Source organism: Alligator sinensis, unplaced genomic scaffold (assembly GCF_000455745.1).
Source record: "Alligator sinensis unplaced genomic scaffold, ASM45574v1 scaffold225_1, whole genome shotgun sequence".
Lineage (NCBI taxonomy): Eukaryota > Metazoa > Chordata > Crocodylia > Alligatoridae > Alligator > Alligator sinensis.
This window is the reverse complement of record NW_005842180.1, coordinates 499,295-522,010: the sequence shown is the minus strand read 5'-3', so window position 1 is coordinate 522,010 and position 22,716 is coordinate 499,295. Positions and strand designations below refer to the sequence as shown.

Below are 22,716 nucleotides of genomic sequence, written 5' to 3'. Positions count from 1 at the left end.
TCTACAAAGGATTCCCCCAATCTTTTGTATGGCTACCCAGAGGGTAGAGAATTCACTCAGGAGTAAGAGACTTGGGTTATATACATGGGAATTAAAATTCTCATGAGATTGCCCTAACCGTCAAGCTGTCAGTTTAAGTGAATGGGGGCACTGTCCACCCTTCTTATTGAAGCTGGGCCACTGGGAAGCCAAAAGTACAGGAATCACTGTGCCAATAGGAAAGCTAGCAAAGGGAAGCCTGCTGCTGGAGCATAATGTTTAGAGCACTTAACTCGGTTGAGGGATTCCTTGGCTCTGGTCCCTGTTCTCAGTGCACAAACAGTCTCAGGTGCAAGGACCAGAACCCAGGAGGAATGAGGGCATTCAAGGGAGTTTGTAGCTGCTTGGAGGGAGGGTATTCTAGATCACCTTTTTTCCCCCACTTAGGTGCTCAGTTTACCGATTTAGTCTCACCACGACCTGTTCTCACCACTACGTAAGGCAGGGGCCAGCAACATTTTAGTGGGGGACTATTTTAATGGAGCTTAGCTCTGAGCTTGGGCTACTACCAACTCGTGCCACCATCACCTCAGCCTCAGTCAGAACTCCCTGCACAGTGCTTCTGTGGTAGCTTTTCCCTGTCACCCTGCTGCCACATGAGCAAAGCCTCCTACTGCTAAAGTGCCACCAAAGCCCCCACCGCCAAAGTGCTGCAGAATCTCCCAGCTCTGTGGGTCGGATAAATGGCTGCTCTGTCCCATTGGTGGCCTGCAGGCCTCATGCAGCCCACAAGGGGTTAAACTGAAGCTCTTGAGCTCTCACTTGGCCACTGCTCCCCACATTGCTTTGACTGCAAAAGTAGCCGGGGTCTCTAGGCTCCGTCTCTGAGCCTGTGGTATAGCATAGAACAGGGGTGGGCAAAATCCAGCCTGTGGCCCAAATCCAGCCCGCCAGGTACTTTCATCTGGCCCACAGCACCCCACAATGAATTGTGCTGTGCCCAGCCCTTCTGCCTGTGAGGGTGGGAGTGAGTCACCTACACCTACCCCCAACATACCCTATTATGCCTCACTCTCAACCTTGTCAGTGGAAGGGCAGGCCCCGCTAGCATGGAGTGGGGCTGCTGCTGCAGTCTTCCCTGGTGTCTGGCTCCCTTTAGGCAGCAGGCAGGGAAGTGGGGGGTGGAGACGGGGCTGCAGCTGGGTAGGAGCATGGAGCGTGGGGCTGGCTGCAGTGCAGAGCCCTCGCCTGGGGGGTGGCAACAGCACAAAGCTCAGGTGGGCAGGGTGCGAGTGTGAGGGGGGACGGGTATGGGGACCCCCTTCCTCACTCGCCCCATGGCGCACACCCCTGGCAGGCAGCAGGGGCAGCAGCAGAGGGGCAGGGGGCACTCTGCTCAGTGCTGGTGCCTGGATCCAGCCAGCACTCTGAGGAGTGCAGCCCCCGCTGGGCTGTTTGTTTCCACGGCGCTCCCTGCGCTCATGAGGAGCAGGTGGGAAGCCCCAGGCACTGAAGTGGGCTGGAGTGGGGAAAGCAGCCAGCTCCAGCACCTGGGGCTTCCCTCCTGTGCCCTGCAAGTGCAGGTGGTGCTGGGGAAACAAACAGGCCAGCAGGAGCTGCGCTCCTCACTGCCACGTGCAGCACTGGCCAGAGCTAGGCACCAGCGCCCCCACCTGCTGCTGCGCCACTGGGGGAGTGTAGGAGGGGTCCTCACACCCCTCCCACCCTGCCTCACTCCCCACACACCACACACACACCCCACCTTACCCCCAGTGTTGCCTGCGTTGTCTGCAGGAGAGGACAGTGTGTTCCAGAGCCACACAGCCACACCCCACAAACGCCATGCAACCCTCCAGCATACCCTATACCCCCCCACACACAACCACATCCCCTCACAAACTCCCCCCACACACCCCCAGGCCCCCCACCATAAACATCCCCACATCCCACCATATACACACATGCCCCACCATACATACGCACACACCTACACCCACCATATACACCCCGTACCATATACCCCTACCATATGCACCTCCCCACCATACACACACACACACACACACACACACACTATAAAAGGCTAAGAATTTATTTTTGAGTTATTATGCAGTCCCCTCTATATACAGTACACAAACACAAATCATGACAAAAATATTTTTTGTAATAAAATTAAACTACATTATAGTAGATGTTTGACTTTTAGTGTATGCTTTGTTTTTTCTGGTTCTAAGATGGCAACTCCCCTTCCCAAAAAAGAGTATTTCCAGGGGGCAAGGGGAGGGACCTCTGGTGGTAAAGGTCAAGGGTCAGGAGTGGGACTTCCAGTCCCAAGATGGCTGTCACAACCCAAAGTTGTGGTTTTTTGTTTTTGTGTGCTTCGGCACCGCTAAATTATGTTCCCGCCAAATTTCAGCTTCTTTACACGGTGGAGTTTTCTTTTGCAATAGGAGAACCCGCGTGCAAAAGAGTATTTCCCGCCGTTTCTTTGCATGGTGCATTTCTTTTGCATCATAGTGATGCACGGTGCAAAGGAGTTCCCACCATTTGAATTGAGATTTGCGCCACATTATTGGCCGATCTTAATATAGGCACACGTGGTGGCTAGCGATTGGCTTGCTAGCCGTATAAAGAGCTTGGGTGGTTTCCGCCCAAGTTGGAGAGAGAGAGAGAAAGAAAGCAATTGGAGTTTGGAAGAAAGAGCGTGAAGATTTCTAAGCGCTGCTAATCCCTTTGAACCCAGCTTTTTTTTTCTCCTTAAGAGGGCAATAGAGGGCCGATTTACCGAACCCACGGAGCTTCAACCACTCCGGGGGCCAAACGGCCTCTAGCCTCTCCCCGTCGCTGAGCGCAATCCTAAGACGTATCCCTTCCTTTTGAAACTACCGAACCCGCGGAGCTTCAACCACTCCGGGGCCAATTACCAAGCTGAACCCGCGGAGCTTCAACAACTCCGGGGTCAATTGTTGGAGTCCTCTAGCGAGGATTTAAGCGGAGCTGAGCCTGGAAAACTGTCCAGCCTACACCACGACCATCTTTGGTGTAAGTAAACAATCTTTTAATCAACCATTATGCGTCCGTAACTAATTCTAGCTCGCCACCGGTCTTCTTCGACCCTGCGTGCCCGGGCTGCTGGCCACAGCCCGCGTGCGCAAAGACGGGTCCGCATATCGCTCCCGGCTCGCACATGGCGACATGGACAGGATCAGGAGGCGGCCCGCACAATGGCGACCAGGGGACGAGCACCTGGCAAGGGGCAGAGCTACCCATGCGGCCCTCAACAGCTCACCAAACTTTGTTAAGCATCCCTCCGCCCAAAATGATTGCCTGCCTCTGGTGTAAAGAGGCCACTAGGGCATGCAGTGTGTGGTCCTTGGGTCCCATGATTCTAGCTAGTGTAGCAACAATCACTGCCTGTGTTCATGCTGGGTTCCTGCTTCAGAGAAGCAACTTTCACCCCCCATGAAGCTCTGTCAAGGGTTAATCTCACTAATTTATAAATAGCTCAGGTTGACTGTGGGAGAACCAGCAGTTAATTCATCTTGCGGATCAAATATATAGCACTCAACTGAAAATAATAAAAAAACAATGTTTGAGACCACAAGTGAGGATTCTATGCAGTTATCCTATTCATCGGAGAATTAAATAAGGGGAGTTATTGCATTCAAGAAATAAAGAGCTGGGTCTTCCCGCCTATCTTAATTGCCTACTTTGCACAGCAGATTGCCAAAGGTGATTGGGCCTGCAATAAATATTGCAACAAACCCTCACCTCCTTCATAGGGTTATAAAAATATATTTGTTGTTAATCATGCTTTTACTGAAGAGTTGTTACCTCACATGTCTAAAACTGGTTGGGAAAAAGAGCAAGGGAACATTAGATTGAGTGAAATAATAAAGCTTCAAAAGAGGAATTCTATCTTTTATAACACTTGATAACTATGATCCATAACTGACCTCTTGCTTAAACTACCAAATCACGCACTACAGATATAGTCAAGTGTTCTGTTTTAACAAAGATGTTTTATATTTCCCAAATAGCCACTATTTGGAAGATGTACTGCAGCTCACACTTCCCAGAGAGATGCAGTGTACCCATCAGTCATACCAACTCTTAATGGTCTCAGGACAATGACATGTTGCATTCTTTTTAAATAAAGGTAAAATTAAATTTCTTGTGCTATTTCACATGCTCATAGACACCATATTGTTCTATATTGTAATGCATTACATTCCACTGCAGATTCAAAGACAAAGATTTCATTTTCATGTCCACCATTTATGGTGGAGATGATCAAAACATACAAACCTGGTCTTCCCGTTGCTTCACCTGACTCTGACCCACATCTTACATCTAGCTCGCCCAGGACATTGGCTTATTAAAGTTTTGGACATAATTGAACATCGTCTTACCTTTTCCTTTGATTCATATCCATTTTTTGTTCAGGAATTACTTTGTCTCCATACAATATTTTGTAATCTTGCTCCCTTTCTCATAGGTCAGCTGCATTAATTCTGTATAAGTTATGTTCTTTGGTGATATGGTGACCGAACCCTCTGTCTTAAGTATGCAGTTTTACTTGTGAGTCAGTCTTGAATGTTCTAGGTAATCATTAACAACTATAGTCTAAAAGTACTATGTACATCTGCATTTCAAAATATGGGGATACAAGTTGTGGTGGACCACTTCCTCTAGAGCAGTACCCTGTCTACATCGTTAATACATTAACACTGTATCTTAATGCCAATGCTTATGTTTTATTTGGGAGTTATATTTTATGGAAATTATAGCCCTTCAATTATAACATATATTAGCTTTATTGATTCCAACATTTTATTGGAATAAATGGAATAGTATAGGAATTATAATAGCCCTTATGCAATACCATCTGGCTTCAGTTTATTTCTGTGGGGTTATACGGGTTATATTGGTAAAGGTGGAAAAATGTACTGGGGATTCAGGTCCAGTATCTACTGGCTTGAGTCTGGTTTCATCCTGGTGTTCCTATTTGATTTTGATGGGAATCCTCTGGATGTAGGGCTTGTTTACAGTTGTGACAATGTAAAATTTCTGAAATTATGGATTTGTATGGATTTATGGGTTTGATCTGCAATGATTACTTCTTGCTTTTTTATTTTTTGGTTGCATTTTATCAGCTTGAACAAAAAACTCTAATAATGTTTCATTAATGATTGTCAGTTAAGAAAACTGAGTCAGGTCAAATTGGTGATGTGGAGTTATAAGGTTATAGCATCTCTTTCCATGAAAAAGGTTTCAGTGATAGAGTCATAAGAATGTTTGTATAACTGAGGGCATAAAGAAAGTGCTGCATTCATCTCCATTCTGGAGGAGGTTATTGGCCATACCTTAAATGCCCCTTATTTTAAAGAGTAATTAAAATAAGCTCAAAAGTGACCTCAATCTTATACAACAGAGATGAGCAACTTATCAAGATCCAGCCTATGGAGCCATTTGATCTAGCCTACAGACACAGGGTTTTGGCAGCAGTTGCTTTCCCCTGCCACTGCACGGAAAAGCACCAGCTGCAGGTGCTGTCTCTGTTGTATTCCAGGGACAAGCAGCAGCAGTGGCTGTATTCTAGTGCCCTCCCACCCACCCCTGATCCTAATTGGGTCACTCAGGCCAAAAAGGTTGCCAACTACTATTATACAATGTTGATGTTGCTTCACTTATACAATGTGAAATGTATGGGCAGTGTAAAGAACCATGAAACTAGAGTTACAGGGGAAACAAGCTACTTTAACTAATGAAAAGCAGCCCCACAAAGATTATTTTGTCAGACACTACAGGCAGTCCTCGCCTTACAACGTTTTGAGTTCTGTTTCACACTTATGTTTATAAATTGACACCCTGTTTCAACTTTATGATGTCATTTTTGACTTTACAATGCTTGATCCAATGCGATGCCACGCCAGCGAACAAGCTCGCTGTCACTCATCTCCCTGGAGAACATCTGTCCAAACTTCCTTGGACACGTTCTTTAACAAAGCAGACAAAACTCCAGAAAAACCTGCAGCCAAGACTCCTGAGAAGACTCCAGCCAAGAACCCTTCAAAAAGTCCAACCAAGAGCCTTTCAAAAAGTCCAGCAAAGTCACCTCAAAGAAGTCCTTCCAAATCAATATGATTGCTATTTCCAATATAAATACATTAATGTAGCTATATTACTCATCTATAATTGATCAAGTATAAAATTCTGGGGTACTTTTGGTGAAAATAGGGTATCAGGCCTTGGTTCAGGAACCAATCCCCCGTTTATAACATTGTTTCTTATGAGAAAATTGGTTCCAAGTTACAACGTTTCAATTTAAGATGTAATTTTCAGGAACCAATTGTGTCGTAAGTCCGAGGACTGCCTGTATTATAAAATGGTACCCCTTTGGAATGACTGTGGCACCCCTTTGTGGCTGAGCTACCCCCTCATCCTCCACCTCACCAAGGCTCCTCAGGTTTCATGGCTGAGCTAGCACCAACTTCATCTGCCATGCCTTGATGGAGAGTCATTATGTTGAGTTGGGAGGCTGTCCTCTGGGTCAGGATGAATTCTTAAGTGCCTCCTTTCCTTCTGATGCTGTCACTCTTTGGGCATCTATACACATGTAGGTAGACTGCTCTGATGTGCTGAAGTGTGGCATATATCAATGTCCCCACACTGAAAAGTGGCGGTGAGAGCACTTTAACTAAAGCTTGTTCAAAGAGCTTAGTTGAAGTGTGCCCACCACCATTTTTCAGTGCAGGGACGTTGATGCACGTGACGCTCCGGGTGCTTTAATTAGAGTGGCTCTCGGAGCCGCTTTAATTAAAATTTCCCCCCGACCCACCTCCCAGAGCATGTGTATAAATGCCCTTTGTCTTTACCTCCATGGGTGCCCTGAGAGGCAATTAGCCTATTTTTCTATAGGCCCTTACCCTACTTAGTTAGCAAGCCCATGCCTCAGTTTTACCAGTTATAGCCTGATGGTCTCAGTCATGCCTTAGGGGCATCTATCATCATAGTAACACCTATGCTATGCAGATGTTACTCAGTCTCCATTTATTAAGCATCCTGGCTCAGATAATACTTTCTGTCTACCCAGGCTCCAGCCTTCTTGTCCAGGCTTCAGCCTTAGCCCTCTTTCTCTGACTTTACCCTTCAGCCTTAGTCTATTATCTCTGACTTCATTTCCTCAAATCTCTTCATATCCCTGCCCTATGCAGGGGTTCCAGTTACCAAGTGCCTAAGCCCCATATTTGCAGCCTCCAAACCACCCTTTATAGCCACCCCCAAGCCACTGATTGTTACTCAATACACTCCTGACTAAGAACTTGAACCTCCTTGGGTCAATAAGGAGAAAACAAAATATACCCTGCTGTGTAAACTAGAATATGTCAGCAAAACCTTTAACTCATCCAGGAATATTCACCCACCAAGAGGGAGACCTTTCTATTCCCCACCCTTTCTAATTACAGCCCCTCCTGTTCCTGGGGCTTTCCTTCTCCTGAGCCAGCACCTACCCACTCTGCAAAAGAGATTCTTTCTTGACATCTTCTTTCCTGGAGTCAGCTTATATGGTAGTCCAGGTCCTTCCTTGCTAGGGTTACCATATATCCAGGTTTTTCTGGACATGTCAGCTTTTTGGGTCTTCCCACCTCCATCCGGGTGGTTTTTTTAAATATCACCAAATGTCTGGGATTTTGCTCTGCCTCCACTTGCCTGGCACTTCCCAACTTGACCCAGCAAGGAGCTGCTTGGGGATGGGGGCAGCATGTGTGTGGGTGTCTGTGAGTGCACGTGTGCTCTTGCATGCCTGCAAGTGCTGGGGCTAGAGCAGGGCAGGGAAGTGGGGGAAGGGGGTGGGAGGTTCTTCAGGGGCAGCAGGGAGCTGCGTGGGCAGCAGGGCTGGGGGGGCAGGGGGATGCGGGTTGGGAGTAAGGGGTATCAGCAGGGAACTTGGGCAAGGGGAAGCCAGGCAGACCCTGCTGTGCCTACAAGTCTCTGCCAAAGCTGCAGCCAGGGAGCAGAAGGGAGAGCCCAGCCCAGAGAGCATGCTGGGATGCTGGGGGAGTTTGGTTTAATTTAAATCAGCAAGGGGTCTGGGACAGACATTGCAATAACCAGTTTGACCCAAATCAGTTAAATCTGATCTGTATTCAACCAGATTTATCTCAAACTGGTTTCAGCTGTTTTCAAAACTGGTTTATGTTAGCTGAACATGTGTTCTGTTACAGGTTTAAACCAGTTTCTGATCACTTAAACCAGTTTATGTGTAATGTCTTCCCCTAGCCTCAAAAATTATTTTGCACGTTTACTGCCACCACTGTCATTTGCCAAAAATACCTGGACATTCCATCAATGACCACAGAATAGCTGTTCTTAGAATTTTAAAAACCAACTTTAACATGAAATTGTGGAACAAGAAGTCTTCCACAGACTGGATTGTGTTAAGTATGGTCTAAACAGGGACTATAGATTCTTATCCCATTACCTGAATTAGCTCTTATGTCTGGATGGGTTTATTGTTTTGTTATTCTCTTCAGCCCCATCTGCTTCTTAGAACTGTCCTCTTTCCTTCCTTCCAAGTCTTTTGTATTTAAATCATTTCTTCTACCTGACAGCCTGTTCTCCATGTGTCTTTTCACAGCATCTGATGAAGTGAGCTGTTGCTAACTATAATTTAAACATCTTTAATTCAGTTAGTCTATAAGGTGCACCCCTATTCTGCCTTCTGTCTGACTTCAGACCAACAGAGCCATCTCTCTCTCTGCCACTGGTCTCAGAGAACCCTTAGAGCATGTGTCTGAGATTGGACAGTCTGTTCAGTCTGGGTCATTTTTGGAGATTCTCAGTAGCTTCTGTTCTGACTTCCCTGGCTATAGTCCCTCTGGTAATATCCCATAGTACCAGTGTATAAGGCTAATAAGTATAGCATTCTATCTTGTTTCTTTGATTATGTCCCTTGGAAATGTAAAAACTACAGCCTTGTTCCTCCATATTTTCTTTTCTGTTCTGGAAGAAAAAACCTTTCCCCAGGAACGTACGAAGACTAACTAAGGCCTCTGCAGAACATCAAGCATAATAAAATTGCAGTTTTCATTTTCACAAGTATTCAATCATTATAAGCTTTCAGACTTGCAACTGAATGCTTAGCAAGTGGTCTGCTGGCCAATTTCTTTCTCTCCTCCAATGCTTCTTATGTTAAATGTACCATTGTAGAAACATTTCCAAAGTTGGGGCTCAGACTCTTAAGGTCATTTACCTATACAGAGAGGGAGAGAGAGAACTGGACCTAAGATACATTTGAAAGGGCCTCTCATCTTTATGCTGTTTTTCTGTAGCAGCATGGTACTCTCACTGGCTGCCATGCACCAACTGAGTTGGTGCAACACAATATGGGAATAATAGGGTTGTGGTCCTAGGAAAACTTAGGGAGGAGTGAGGCATACCGCATTTACTCTAAATAGCCTGTTTCCTTTTTTCAACCCAGGGAACATATGTTTAAATGTGCTGTAGAAATGAATGTTGACTGCATTATTATTAACTCCCATTGCTTTTTCTGTGAACCAGTGATAGCACAGCAATGCAGCTGTGCTGCTATTTTGGGGGGGACTTCTGATTGCTGTGTCAAGTCTGTATGGATAAAAGTATATAGCATGACATCAGACATCCAGTAACTGTTTTGGTGGACTCCTATCCTATATGTAGATTTTAAACCACATCTCCTGCTCACACTACACTGCCTCTATTAACAAATGTTTCCAGGGAGAAAGCAGCTGCCTCTAAAAGCTGATGAAGTTTTCAAGCAATTTCTTTCATCTTCCACACACATTTCATATGGAAAGAAACAATATGCCCTTAAACCTTGATCTTTAAAAATTCAAATTGCTGGGCACTTACTGCTGACTTCAATTAATTTTGAACACTTAAGTCACTCTGCACAGCTTTGAAACTCCAGGAATAGGGGAAGAGTTAGGGCTGACATAACTGAATTGTTATATTATGGGCAACCACACAGAAATAAATAGTCACTAGTCCCTCACTGCATGACTTAGATGAAGAAGGAATATGAAAGCTCTTCCTGTAGATTCTAGAGAGGTAAAATGGATGCATCATATATAATAGCTTTTGGAGTTACTTCACTGTAAGGAGGCTGTTTTGTCCTCCTCACAGTGAATTGAATAGAGTACGATAACTGTAAAGGAGAAAGAATGAAAAAAAAAAGTGGAGTGAAACTTGGACCACATAAGTACATAAGTTGGGCCTAAACCAGTAGTGCCTAACTTTTTCCTCCCACAGGCTGGATGGGCAGCACCCTGTCCATCTACAGGCTAATTTTTACTGGTGGTCCCGATCCAGCACCATGGCCAGCATGGTAGGCACCATGTGGGCTCATGGAGGGGAGCAAGGGGCAGCCCAACCAAAACCCAGCCTTTCAGGAAAAACGGGGTGTGGCCCAGCCCCACAGAGAGAAAGTGGGCATGCCTGGCCCCAGCCCAGCACTGTGGGACTGGTGGGCATGGTCTGGCTCCACTTGAAACTGGCTCTGTGGGGAAGGGGGCGTGGCCCAGCCCCACAGGCAGGGAGAGGTGGCATGGTCTGGCCCAATCCAGATTCAGGGAAGGGGGCATGGCCTAGCTGTAGTGCTTGAAGTTTGGGAATTTGGTAGGGGGAGGGTGACCATATTAATGGCCACCACTTCCCCACCACCAGATTTCCAACTGCATGGGGAGCCCCACTGGCCAAATGCAATGGCTCCAAGGGTCGCATTTGAGCCTTTAGGCTCTTGCAGAAATTAAAAACTTTATTTAACCAACTTTGGAAGAGCACTGGGAAGAAACTGCGTCTCAGCCTCTATTCTTCCTCTGTTCCTTCCTGTTCTAGAGGTGGGAGAAAAATGTATTCACTGCAGCCACTTAAAGGGAACTGCTTACTTCTTCCTTTGCATCCAACCAGCTTTACTGTGAAATCCTGCTGGTGTAAGTGAACCAGGGCTCTTGACTGTGCAGCTCTCCCTCCTCTACCCATATACTTGCAGGTTGAGCAATGACAGTCCTGGGCTTGAATTCTGTATAATTCTAGAACTGGGATGTGAGTAGCCCTAATACAACTGCTTGGAAGGAGGAGAGCTTTACTCCCCTAAACAGTCTGGTTGGAGCTAGTAAAAAATCAGCATTTCAGCATTAGTCACATCCTTCAGGAAGTACTGGTCTTTTTTGAGATATCCTCTTACTGGTGCGGTTGGGAGATGGGGGTTGATACAAGGAAAAGTTCAGATTTAAATGCTATTTTCAGAAAAAAAAATAATAGAAAGGAGGTGAGAAAAATGAAAATGAAGAAGGATGGACTGTGGGAAGGGGTGGCGGGGATGGAGGGAATAGGAAAAAGGACAAAGGGAGTGGAATAAAGCAGTCTGCATTCTGAAAAAAATTCACCAGAGCAGTATTTCATTATCTTGCGTCTTATGTCAGCCTCTGTATAATGGCACAGTCATGGTAGTGCCCTTCAGTGTCATTGACGCGCTGCAGCATCCACAGAAATAATAGTGAACTTGGCTGTTTTACATGAGAAAGGAACAGTAAAAATGTGAGACAACTAGGTTTGCATTGTGTAAGACCTATATTATTCAGGAAGTGAAGGAAGGGAGATGGCAACAGAAGCTTCATGATTTCTAATTCATGCCTTGTGAATTATATCTCCCTGGGAATTTTATCTTCAGCAGAAGCAGCTTCAACATGGTGGCAAGAGGAGAAAAAAGGAGTATTCTTGCCTTAAATATTTTAAAATTGATAGATCTGTTTTATTTAATGGGGTGCTGAGACTCATTCTTAAAAATTGTCCTAGGATTATTTTCTTTTACAAATATTCCACAAATATTACAGCAAAGTTTTTTCATACAGATTTGTAGTATTATATTCCCTGTTTATTTGCTTACAACTTTCTCAAGCGACCTTATAGGCTTGATTCAAAGTTGAGTTTGAAAGAAAATTTGAACTAAATCTGTTTAATTGTTACTGAGATACTTGGGGTAGAGCAGTTATATAGGTAGAGCAGTCATTAATGTTGAAACCTTACACATTTTTTGCTGAGTATCATCTGAACTGCTGCACACATACACTCTGTTAGCAATTCTAACCTGGGCCACTTCATTGTTAAGATAGCTATCAACAGGAAGGAGAGCAAGGTCATAGGCATTAGGCTGGCTTATTGTACTACAAGGATAGTTTGAGATATCTTGATAAGAAGGTTTTAAATTAAAATGGCATTTATTGAGCCCATCTTTGCAATAAAAGGTCTGTTATTGACTGTTGCCTATACATTATTCACCTTCCACATACATCTTGAGTGATTAAGGCAAATGAAATGCATAATGCTGAGGCAGTTCGTTGGTAGCCCTGGCAGAAGTCACAGTTTCTAGTCTCTGAATTTACAAGCACATATATTGTTATATACCTTTTTATCACGTTGTTCCAGAATCTATAGATTAAAAGGCTGGGAAAGTGCACTGTGTTCAGCTAATCTAGTCACCTGTACAATATATGCCATAAGCTTTGCCTGTATTCATTTTGTCTACAGCATATCATTTAAAAAATAGCCAATTTTGATTTAAATATTTCTAGTGGTGGAGAATTCATTGGAACCCTTGCTAAACTGATGCAATGGTTGACTACTCTGACTTAGAATTTGTGCCATATTTCTAGCCTGAATTTATCTTTATTCACAAGTTCAGATGTTGAATTCTGTGACACCATTCTCTACCAGATTTGATATAGGATAGATTTGATTCCTGTGGAGGCACCTAAAATTATCTCCAGTGGGCTAAACATTTTGGACTCATTGCATCTTTCACTATCAAATACATTTTCTAATATTTTAATTACTCTTCTGGCTCTTTTCTGAATTTTCTCCAATTTATCAACAGCCTTTATAAATTCACAGCTCTTCAGTTGGTGCCTTTTTCATCAGCTTCATTGGTTTTTGTGTTAATCCAGCTCCTAGTTTGTCGTTTCAGTTTCTAACTGGGTCTTTATTTAGTTTATACCTAGATTAAAGTGCTTTTAATGGACAGAAAATGGAAAATGCTTTCTCCCTTTCCTACATATTTGCCTTTCATTTGCTTTTAAGGTTTTCAGTTTGCATAATCTAATATAGATGTATTATGCATTGACTCAGAGATGCTGACCATCTTGATGATGTCACATCCACACAGGACCCTAAGACAGAGATCTCAAAATGTCACCCAGAAACATACCTAGATGATCCAAGTTGTCTGATCAGAAGTTGCATGATGAAATTACTGCCAACAGTAGCATAATGGGGTGGGCAAGAGGGGCATTTGCCCCAGGCACCTGGTTAAGCGGGGTGCCCGAATTGTCTCCCAATTCTTGTAGACTTTGCACCCTGACAGCAAAAGCAGCCCCATGGTTTACTCAAGCTGGGAACTCCAAAACAGCTGCTGCTGTTGTTACCACCAATAGCCAGAGTGGACAAAGCATGTGGCAGTGGCAGCAGCAGCAGCTTACATGGGGACTGTTTAGGAGTTCCTGGCATGGATAAGACTGCTGCACTGATAATTCTCTAACCTTTGTTCCAAATTCCACAGCCATATTCACTTTGTAGAGTCAAACTGCACTCTCTAAATGTAAACATATATTTATAAAGCTAATGTATCCTAAATAGGCTTTGCCAAATACTTTTATCTTATTCCTAAGTGACACTGAACAATTCATCATATTAAACCATAAATTCATATGATTTTCTTTGTAATGCATTTTTAAATATTTACTGGCTTTAAAAAAGAGACCTGTCTACTCAAGCAAGGAAGTCCTAGATCAGTTTGAAGTCAGATTCACAGGGGATGGGTCATGTTTCAAATCTATGCACTTGCATTTGCTAGTTTGGAAGAGAATGCTTTTCATTTAAATGGATTGGTCAGAATTTAAGATCTACCTGAAGTACAACAGTTGGCCTTGTATTCATGTTTCAACTACCCCACTATATAGATATGTATGAGCTGTGAAATCTGGATGTTTGCTTTCCTCCTTGATTCCACTTTCAAGGTTAAATAAAAGCTATATAAAGCACATTAAATGCTTTTCCAATAGCATGACTTCATGTGAATTATCACTATAGTAACAATCATTTGGCAGGTATTCTGCACAGTTATTAACATAAAAGGAAGTGTTCATGAGACCACCTCTATTAAAACATAGTTCATGCTATTGAAAAGCTTGTGAACCTCTGGGTTAGTAGACTTGAGGCTGCTTTGAATATATTAAAGCAAAAGTATTTTGAATGCACTAAAATGTAAGTCTTCAACGCTTGTGCCTGCCTTGAGAGAAACATTTGGTGGTCACTTAACCAGTTTTCTGCGCATTGTGGGTGCTAATTATTTTTCTGAAGGAAGCTACTGGCTTTTATTCATTTGTGCTTGCTATAGTTTAGAACAGCGGTGGCCCAACCTTTTGGCCCCTCAGGCCAGATGTGTGATGTGGGATTGGTTCATGGGCTGGATCTGGTCCATAGGCGCAACTGAGAGCGCGCATAGGGCCAGGGCCTCCTGCCCCAGCCCTAGCCCTGTGTGCATTAGCTTGGGACCACCGCCTAAGTCTCATACGCACTGGATCAGGCCTGGTGGCCCTTCATGTGCCAGTTCAGGCCTGTAGCTGTGGCCCTGCCCCCAACCATCAAATTTTACAGACTTTGGGATGTCCCACAGGCTGGATAATAAAATGTATTACAAAGAAACACAACAGGCATATGAAATTGTTCATATGATTTTCTTACACAACAGGCACGTGCTTGCTCGTCTGGACACGCCCTTAGAGCAGGCTGGATCTGGCCTGAAGATCAGAGATTGAGCACCACTGGTTTGCCAATTCTTATAATTATTATTGTAATTATCAAAATATTTGGTGTGTTTTCCAGAATCCCCAGCACCTTCCGTTATGAAATTAGGTAAGAGGGTTACATACAATGTAAGTTTCTAGCCGTTATGTTGCAAATAAAAGTTTGAATATGTGATTCACATGTAATTGGAATATGGGGTGGGGGTGTATTCAAGAGGGCATCTAATCCATCTTCTCACTCTGAGGCAACAGAAACAATATTGAGATAACTCCTGGCAAATTTTTGTCTGTGCTATTCAGAGCCATTTCTAGGGGTGTGCGGGGCCTGGGGCATATCAGCCTGTGTGGGGCCCACTGGGGGGGAGGGGTGGCGAGGGGCCAGGGGAGTGGCTGGAGCCAACAGTGTGGGGAGGGCGAGTGGCCAGAGCTGGCAGAGCATGGCAGTGACAGCACGTGGCAGCTGCAGTGGGGCCTATACGGGACTGTCTGTAGGGCCCCCAAAGTGCAGGGCCCAGGATGGTCACCCTGATTCGCCCCCTCCCTACCCCCCAGGATGACTGTGGTGATGTTCTTAAAATCTTCCTTCCTCCCCAGCTAATCTATTCCAGAACTTTAACTATCCTTAAAAAACATTTTCCCCCTACTATTTAACGTAAACTTTCTTTGCTGCAAATTAAGATTCCTTCTTGTCCTTCCCCATATGACACAAAGAACAATCAATTGCTGTTGTTTTAAAAACAACTTTTTACATATTTGAAGACTATTATCACATTCTTTCCTCACTCTTCTCTCTCCTGGAGCATAGAAAGTTCAGGTCTTTCAAGCATTCTTCAGAAATGATTTTTTTTAACATTATTTTAGTTGTTCTTTTATGGATTCTCTACAATTTGAGTAAATCTTTCTTAAAGTATGGTGCTCAAAACTGGCCATAATATTCCAGCTGAGGCCTCATTAATGTGGAGTAGAGTGGAATTACGGTGGGTTGTTTTTTCTGTTGTTTTTTTTTTTGGTGGGCGGGTGTAACAGCATGGCATTGTTGACTTGTATTCAGTTTGTATTTCCTTTAAACCCCTCAATCCTTTTTTGCCACATCATTGCTTAACTGGCTCATCTCCAGTTTGTATCTATATGTTTATTTTCTCCTTTGTAAGTAGTTTGCACTCATCTTTATTGAATTTCACTTCAGTGATCTCAGAATATTTTTCCAATTTATCAAGATCATTTTGACTTCTCATGTTTTCTTTTGGAGTGCTTCCAACCCTTCCCCCCAGCTTGGTGTCAATTGAAAATGTTGTTAGTATAATCTCTTTTCCATCATTCAAGCTGCTAATGCAAATAAGTAAACAGTTTCTGATACAACTATACCAGTTTCTTCCTATCCTTACTCAACATTAGGAGAGTTTGCCATCATGGCTCTGATACTGTCTCTTAGAAACCTCAAAATTTCCTTGACTCCTTTTTCTCTCAGAATTCCTTCTATTGAACCTTACCTACCAAGTCCCTCAGTTGGTTGAGGTTGATTTTTTTTTAATGTTCTCTAAGGGCGTGTCCAGACGAGCAAGCACGTGCCTGTTGTGGCATCTCAAAGCAGTTTGAGACACTGCAAGAGGCATGCTGGGAATGAAAAAAGTGTTCCTCATGCTCCATATTTGCAGCGCAGACTCTTTGGTACTGGGAAATTCTGGTATAAAAAAAACCCTAATGAAAAAAAATTGACACAGGGCATGCTCCTGGAGCATGCCCAGAGGCAACCAGAGGCTGAGTCCTCCAGAGAGACACTCTGGCATCTGTCTACAGCATCTCACTGCCTCAGTGTGCTGGGGAAAATAGGAGTGGGGCAAGGCTGCAGTGGTGACCCAGACCCAGGTGCTGTCCCAGGTACGCAGGAGTGTAGGGGTGGAAGGACTGTGGGTGGAGGGAAGACTGTGGGTGTGGGGCATGTGTGGAGGTGGAGGGACTGCAAGTGGTGGGGGGACTGCTTGGGAGGGCAGCCCCCCCACCCCCCCGGTACAGCTCACAGCAGCAGCAGTGGCTGTTTGGGAGGGGTGGGTCCCCTGCCCCCCCCCCCCCCCCCAGCAGCAGCAGCAACAGCAGCAGCAGTCCTGATGCTCATAGTCCACCACTAACTGGCAGAGTTCCCTGGCAGCACAGCATGGCCCTGGCTGCCTGGGACCTGGCGCAGCCTGAGCCATATGGCACCACACCGGCCCAGCCCATTAGCACGAGCCCTTGAGCAAGACCAGGTCAGCTCCTGCTGTCACCCGAGGTCCCAGAACTGCACACAGGGGCCACACACCTTTGGGTCAGGCCGGGTCCTATCTCCATGGAGTTGGCCCAGCCTGGGGCTGTGTGGGGCACTTGGATGAAGGACCTGACTGGGCCCAAGGGTGCACATCTACTAAGTGCAGTACAATGCTGTGACTCTGGGTAACAGCAAAAGTGGCCCATTCCTGCCTGAGGTCGGATACCAGCAGGTTGGCCCAGGCTGATGCCATGTGGCACAGGTGGCACTGGGTCCCAGGCAGCTGAGGCCATGCTGCCAGGGGGCCCTGCCAATCACTAGTGGCTATGAGCACTGGGATAGTTGCTGCTGCGGGGAGGAGGGGCTGTGCACCAGGTGGGGGGTGGGCAGGGGACCCACTCCTCCCAAGCAAACCCTCCCACCGACAGTCCCCCCCACCCACATACCCAGGCACAAGCCCCATACCCCCCCCATAAACCTCACTCCCACAAACCCTACACCGACCCCCAGTGGTGTACTGATAGGGGTGGTGGGGGCCATGCCCCCAGGTGCCAGCTTGGGAGGGGTGCCGGCTGGGCCCTCCAGCGGGTACATGGTCCCCCAGCGGCACTCTCAGTTCTGCTTCTGGTGTTTCCGGGCTTGGCAATCAGCCACCAGGGGACCCCCCCCCGCTCAATGATTGGCCACTGGGGGACCACCCCCACTCAGTGATCAGCCACAGATGGGGGGGGGGCACAAATGCAAGTATTGGCCCCCAGGCACCAGAGATGCACAATACGCAACTGCCCGCCCCTACACCCACCCACAAACTCCACACCCCTTCCAGACTGCTGCAGTGAGTAGAGGGTGCAGGGGCCACTCTAGGTTAGAGCTACTTCAGCAGTCCAGCTGACATAAGGGGCTTGTGTCTCCAGATACCAACTGGCCAGGCCTCAGAAGCTCCTGATGGCAAGTAGTCCTGAGCTGCTCGCCAGGGCAGCTTTTTATACTGCTGGGGCCAGAACAGGTGCTGGCCCTATCCTCTAGCTCCCCCTGGCTGAAGATCCAGGAGGAGCTGGGTAGGGTCAGTTTGCCCCAAGTGACATAATTTGCCTCACACCAAAGTGCAAGTTCAGGCACGTGTGCTGAGGCACAAATCTCCAGCACAAATTTGTGCTGCTGCTATTTGAGCTGCTGCAAGCACACATGCCTGCTTCTGTGGATGTGCTTTAAGGCCACATCCAAACAAGTGTGGATGTTTGTTTCCCTGGGGACTAGTAGCAGCAGCGCACCTTGCACTGCAGCTACTTGTTCCTCGGGAACACCCATGCCATGCACGCTTTGGCGCACAGCAAAGTTACCCTGGGTGTGGTAGGGGAGGCCCTACCTAGGGCCCTGGGTGGAGCGTGGCCAGCAGCCACAGCACGGCTTCAGGTGGCCTGGCTCTGCTTTTCAGCAATGCATGCACAGGCAGTATGACCTTGCAGTGCGTGGAACACCCAGCTGCAGCATAAAAGAAAGAACCCAAAATTAATTGTCTTAAAAAGGGCAATAGTTTAAAAACTGTTTTATAATGATTGGGACTGGGATTTTTGAATGATCAGAATTGGCAGTACTGTTTAGACTATTATGTAATTTGAGGGTTTTGATGTGGCACTTCTCTAGAAAACGTAATTTCATCAACATTTTTGTTTTGCTTCTACAGAAGTAAGCTGCTAGTAGTAAAAGGTATCTTGTTTACATGCCATTGAGCCCCCTTAGGACAGCGGAGGCAGGGCTCCACTGTCTTTTTAACCTCAGCACAAGGATGTGATGTGATCAGCACCAAGCTCTGGCTGCCTTATCCCAGCTGGCTCCTGGTACCCATTGGGTAGGAGGCTGGGTGGACTTCAGGGCTTCACTGAAAGTCAAAACAATGAGTGGAAACCCACCAGTCTCATGGGGATCCATCCCAAGTCTTTTTAGTCCATAGCCAGTTGCCCTACCACTAGGGCTACACAACCCCCAAGCTGTTAGTAAAGACAGAACAAACTACTGAATAAGCTTCATTTCCAGAGACCTCCTAAAATATGTTATGGTCTAATACTGTTAAGGATATGCATCGTTATTTTCATCATTGCATCAATTCGAAAAACCATTCTGAGGCAGATAAATAATTTTCCCTTTTGTAAAACTGGAAAAATATGGCAGAGAAGTTAAATGACCTGCCAACAGTCATGGAGGGAGTGTATGTATCTACCGGGAGACAAATTGTGCTTCATCATAATGTCCTGTAAATAGTAACTGGATCAATATTAATGGAAGGAAAAACTATAGGGTAAAGTACAGATGCCATAAAAATACTGTTAGCAGTGAAAGGTATAAGCAATAAATTTATGAAACAGTAATTACTGCACTGTATTGAGTGTTTTAGCAGTATTTTTGCAGTCTACAAATAGCTGGAAAATTCTGCAAAGGGACAGAAACACTCCCAGGAATACCTGGCATGGAGGAGGTGTACACATGTTAAACTGATATAAGAAGGCTTAGTAGTCTTTTTTCCTTAGAGTACACCGATATTTTGACCAGAATTACAAGAGATTCTCCTCCCACCCCACCAGTTAATGACTTTGTTTGGCATAAACTATATTTCTCAGATTTTCCCTGCATTCTTACTAACCTTTCTATGTTTCCTCTATTCAATTATAAATTGGTGCCAGATTATTTTCTGTCAGCTGTCTGATCTAGAAATATTCACATGGCAGAAAAGTCGGGTTTAAAAGGGAATGGTTTTAGCTCCATAAGGAGGTGGTATCTCTGAAAACAGCTTTGTACATTTCTGATCAGTAATGTTTGTATATTAAACTAAAAAGGTTTCTTCTTAATAGATCTGTACCAGAGCTGGCCTTAGCAGGGGGCAATATGGGCAACCACCCAGTACACCGTGGTCAGGGGGGCACCACACACACACGCACGCACACATATAGGTGCTGTGAACAGTAGAGGTACCAGTGCTGGCCTGTGGCACTGCTTGGGGCCCTGTGTGGGGCTGGGGTGGGGTGGGGATGGAGCCTTGGCTGGCTGGGATGGGGCAGGCTGCCCAGGGTGCCAGTTGCAGTGGCACCTGTTCCCACCAGGGTGGGGCAGGATGATAATGCAGGGATCCCTGGCCTGGAGCTGGCAGCCTGTGGGAGGGGAGCAGGGGAGGGCTCTGGCCGAATTTTGCCTGCATGCAGCCTGTTATGTGTTGGCCCCTAGAGGAGCCCCGTGATAACCTCAGGGCACCAGACTTCCCATGTCAGCACTCATCCCAGACTTCCCATGGCTGCTCATCACTGGCTCCTGCTTCCTCTGCTTCAGCTCCACAAGGCTGTATTCAGTGGTCTCTGCCACAGGCAGACACCCTACCCAGCTCCCTGGCCTGTCAAACAGAGCCCCTCTGCAGCAGAGCAGCAGCACCAGTGACTCGGGTGGGGGAGGTGCTAGAGGGTCGCTAAAATACAAGTTTATCCTGGGCACTATTTTCTATAAGGCCTCTCTGATCTGCTCTGCATAGTTAAGTACAGACTGTCAAAAAGCCTGAGGCTGAATTTGATTCAATCTTCGCAGGTAAGTTTAAATTGCATAGGTTGAACTGATAAGCAGATGAGCAGAACTTCACTTCTGATTTTGGAAATGCAGTCATATGCCTATAGTGGCTCAGGGGGTGCTAGAGCATGACTCCCTGCTCAGATGGAGAAGACAGCTTGGGCCAAGCCTTGCTTGCCCACCCTGTGCAGGGGGTGGTTTGCAGGAAGGTGCAGAGCATCTTGGGATGCTGGGTGACTGAGTTAATTTGAATATGGAGGGGGTATGGGACAGAAGTTTAATAAACTGATTCAACCCAGGGGTTCCCAACCTTTTTATTCTACGGACCAGCAAACCATGGACCGGAAGCGACTGCAGACAGGCAAACCACAGAAGAGCAAACTGTGGACCAGTAGTGACTGGCATACTGCGGGCAGGCAGTGAACCCTTTTTATACTCAGTATAAAAAAGGGTTGGCTGCTGGTCCTCAGTACGCTGGTCACTTCCAGACTTGCAGTCTAGCAGCCAACCCTCCTGCGGACCAGCAGCCAACCCTTCGTGGCCCGGCACCAGGCTGCGGCCTGGGAGTTGGGAACCCCTGATTTAACCTAAATCAGTGAAGTCTGATACTACATCCATGAAGGCTTATCTTAAACCTGTTTCAGCCATTTTGAAAACAGTTTACGTGCACTGAACTTCTATTGTGTTACAGATTTGAACCGATTTCTGATCACTTATACCGTTCTATGTGTAATTTCTGTCCCCAGCCAAAGTGTAGTCTGAGTCATATCTGTTTTGAAGATTACAAGCCAGCTGGGCCATTTCTCTCAACTACAGGAGGATGACTGGCTTCATCAAAGCCTGCTGGCTCTGCTCACGCAGAGTTTAGGAAATCTGCAGAGCTGCACAAGAGATTGTCTTGCAAGCCTCCCCGGCACTTGTTTTGCAGTATGTAACTGCTCAGCAGGATGTTACAGTGCTGCAGCTGTCCTTTGTTTCACAGAGCTGGTGTTTTGTAGAATGTATGACCTCTGCGTGTCCAGATCTTCAGGCAAACATCTGACATACAGATAAATAAATAAGGTAAAGGAAATGTGAATATTCTTGTTATGACTGGATTGTAAGGCCTGGAAACAGCCTTTTTATGCTTGTATACTGCACAGCACTGAGCACAATGTCAACTCATGACAGATAAATAGTAATACTAACTAACAATACATTATCTACTATGCAGAGATGTTTCAAGAATCTCAGTTAACAAGCGTTTGAAATGCTTCGAGATCCAGGATATAATGTTCTGCTCAGAAAGCACTGACAATTGTTACTTCTACTTATGAAGCGGGGGCATTATTTTGCTTTTTCATGTTATGTTTTAAGAAAAGTAGGTTCTGGAAACCTATTCCTATGTGATTAAAAAGTTATCCAAGGGCCTTGAGATCCAAATGGCTTGGGAAAATACTAATGTGCCTTTGAATCTTCCACCATCATTTTAAATTCAACCAAGGGCAACAGTGACAGAGATTTCTCACAGTTATATAGACTAGCGGTGCAGTAGCATACGTTAAATTAGGTGCATGTATCAATCCAACTCCACAAAGAACATTTTCATCTCACAAAAACTATCATAACTGGTACTTTTAAAACCCTCTTGCTAGCATTATTACACAGGTTTAAAATATATTTTTTCCAAGTAAGAGCCAGGTTATTGCAGTCTCAGCAGAGAGTAAGAAGACTGACAAGGCCAGTGGTTCCCAACCTTCTTAGACTCAAGGTACCCTTCATTAGAATCAAGGCACCCCTTGGAAACTGCCATCTCATAGTTTTCACTAATTTTTTGACCATAATAGAACTGTTCTTCTGTTGCAAACAACATGAACAACATGTGCCCCCAGTGGCTGGGGGGGAGGGGAGGGGCGCAGTGGCAGCGGAAATGTGGCAGCAGTAAGCAGTGAGCTTCCACAGATGCCGCCGGCAGTGTTGGCTGCGGTGTGAGGGGATGGCGACTGCCGACCAGGGGTCAGCAACCACCCACAGATACTGCCAACAGCCTTTCCGCCCACAGATGGCACCGGTGGTGTCGGCTGCAGGGTGGCAAGCAGTGACCGCCCACAGGTGTCACCCACAGTG

General features: G+C 45.8%; 1 long non-coding RNA gene across 2 annotated transcripts in view; it reads left to right on the top strand.

Annotated features, from left to right (window-relative positions):
• The window catches only part of LOC102377420, a 36,348-nt gene that overhangs the window by 11,049 nt on the left and 2,583 nt on the right, over positions 1-22,716 (top strand). Inside the window, exons 2-4 of one of the 2 annotated variants that reach the window (XR_324132.3) lie at positions 4,020-4,138; positions 14,768-14,931; positions 21,357-21,672. This is a non-coding gene — a long non-coding RNA (uncharacterized LOC102377420). The remainder of the gene's footprint in view (positions 1-4,019; positions 4,139-14,767; positions 14,932-21,356; positions 21,673-22,716) is intronic. The other variant, XR_003094655.1, reaches the window with a different exon arrangement.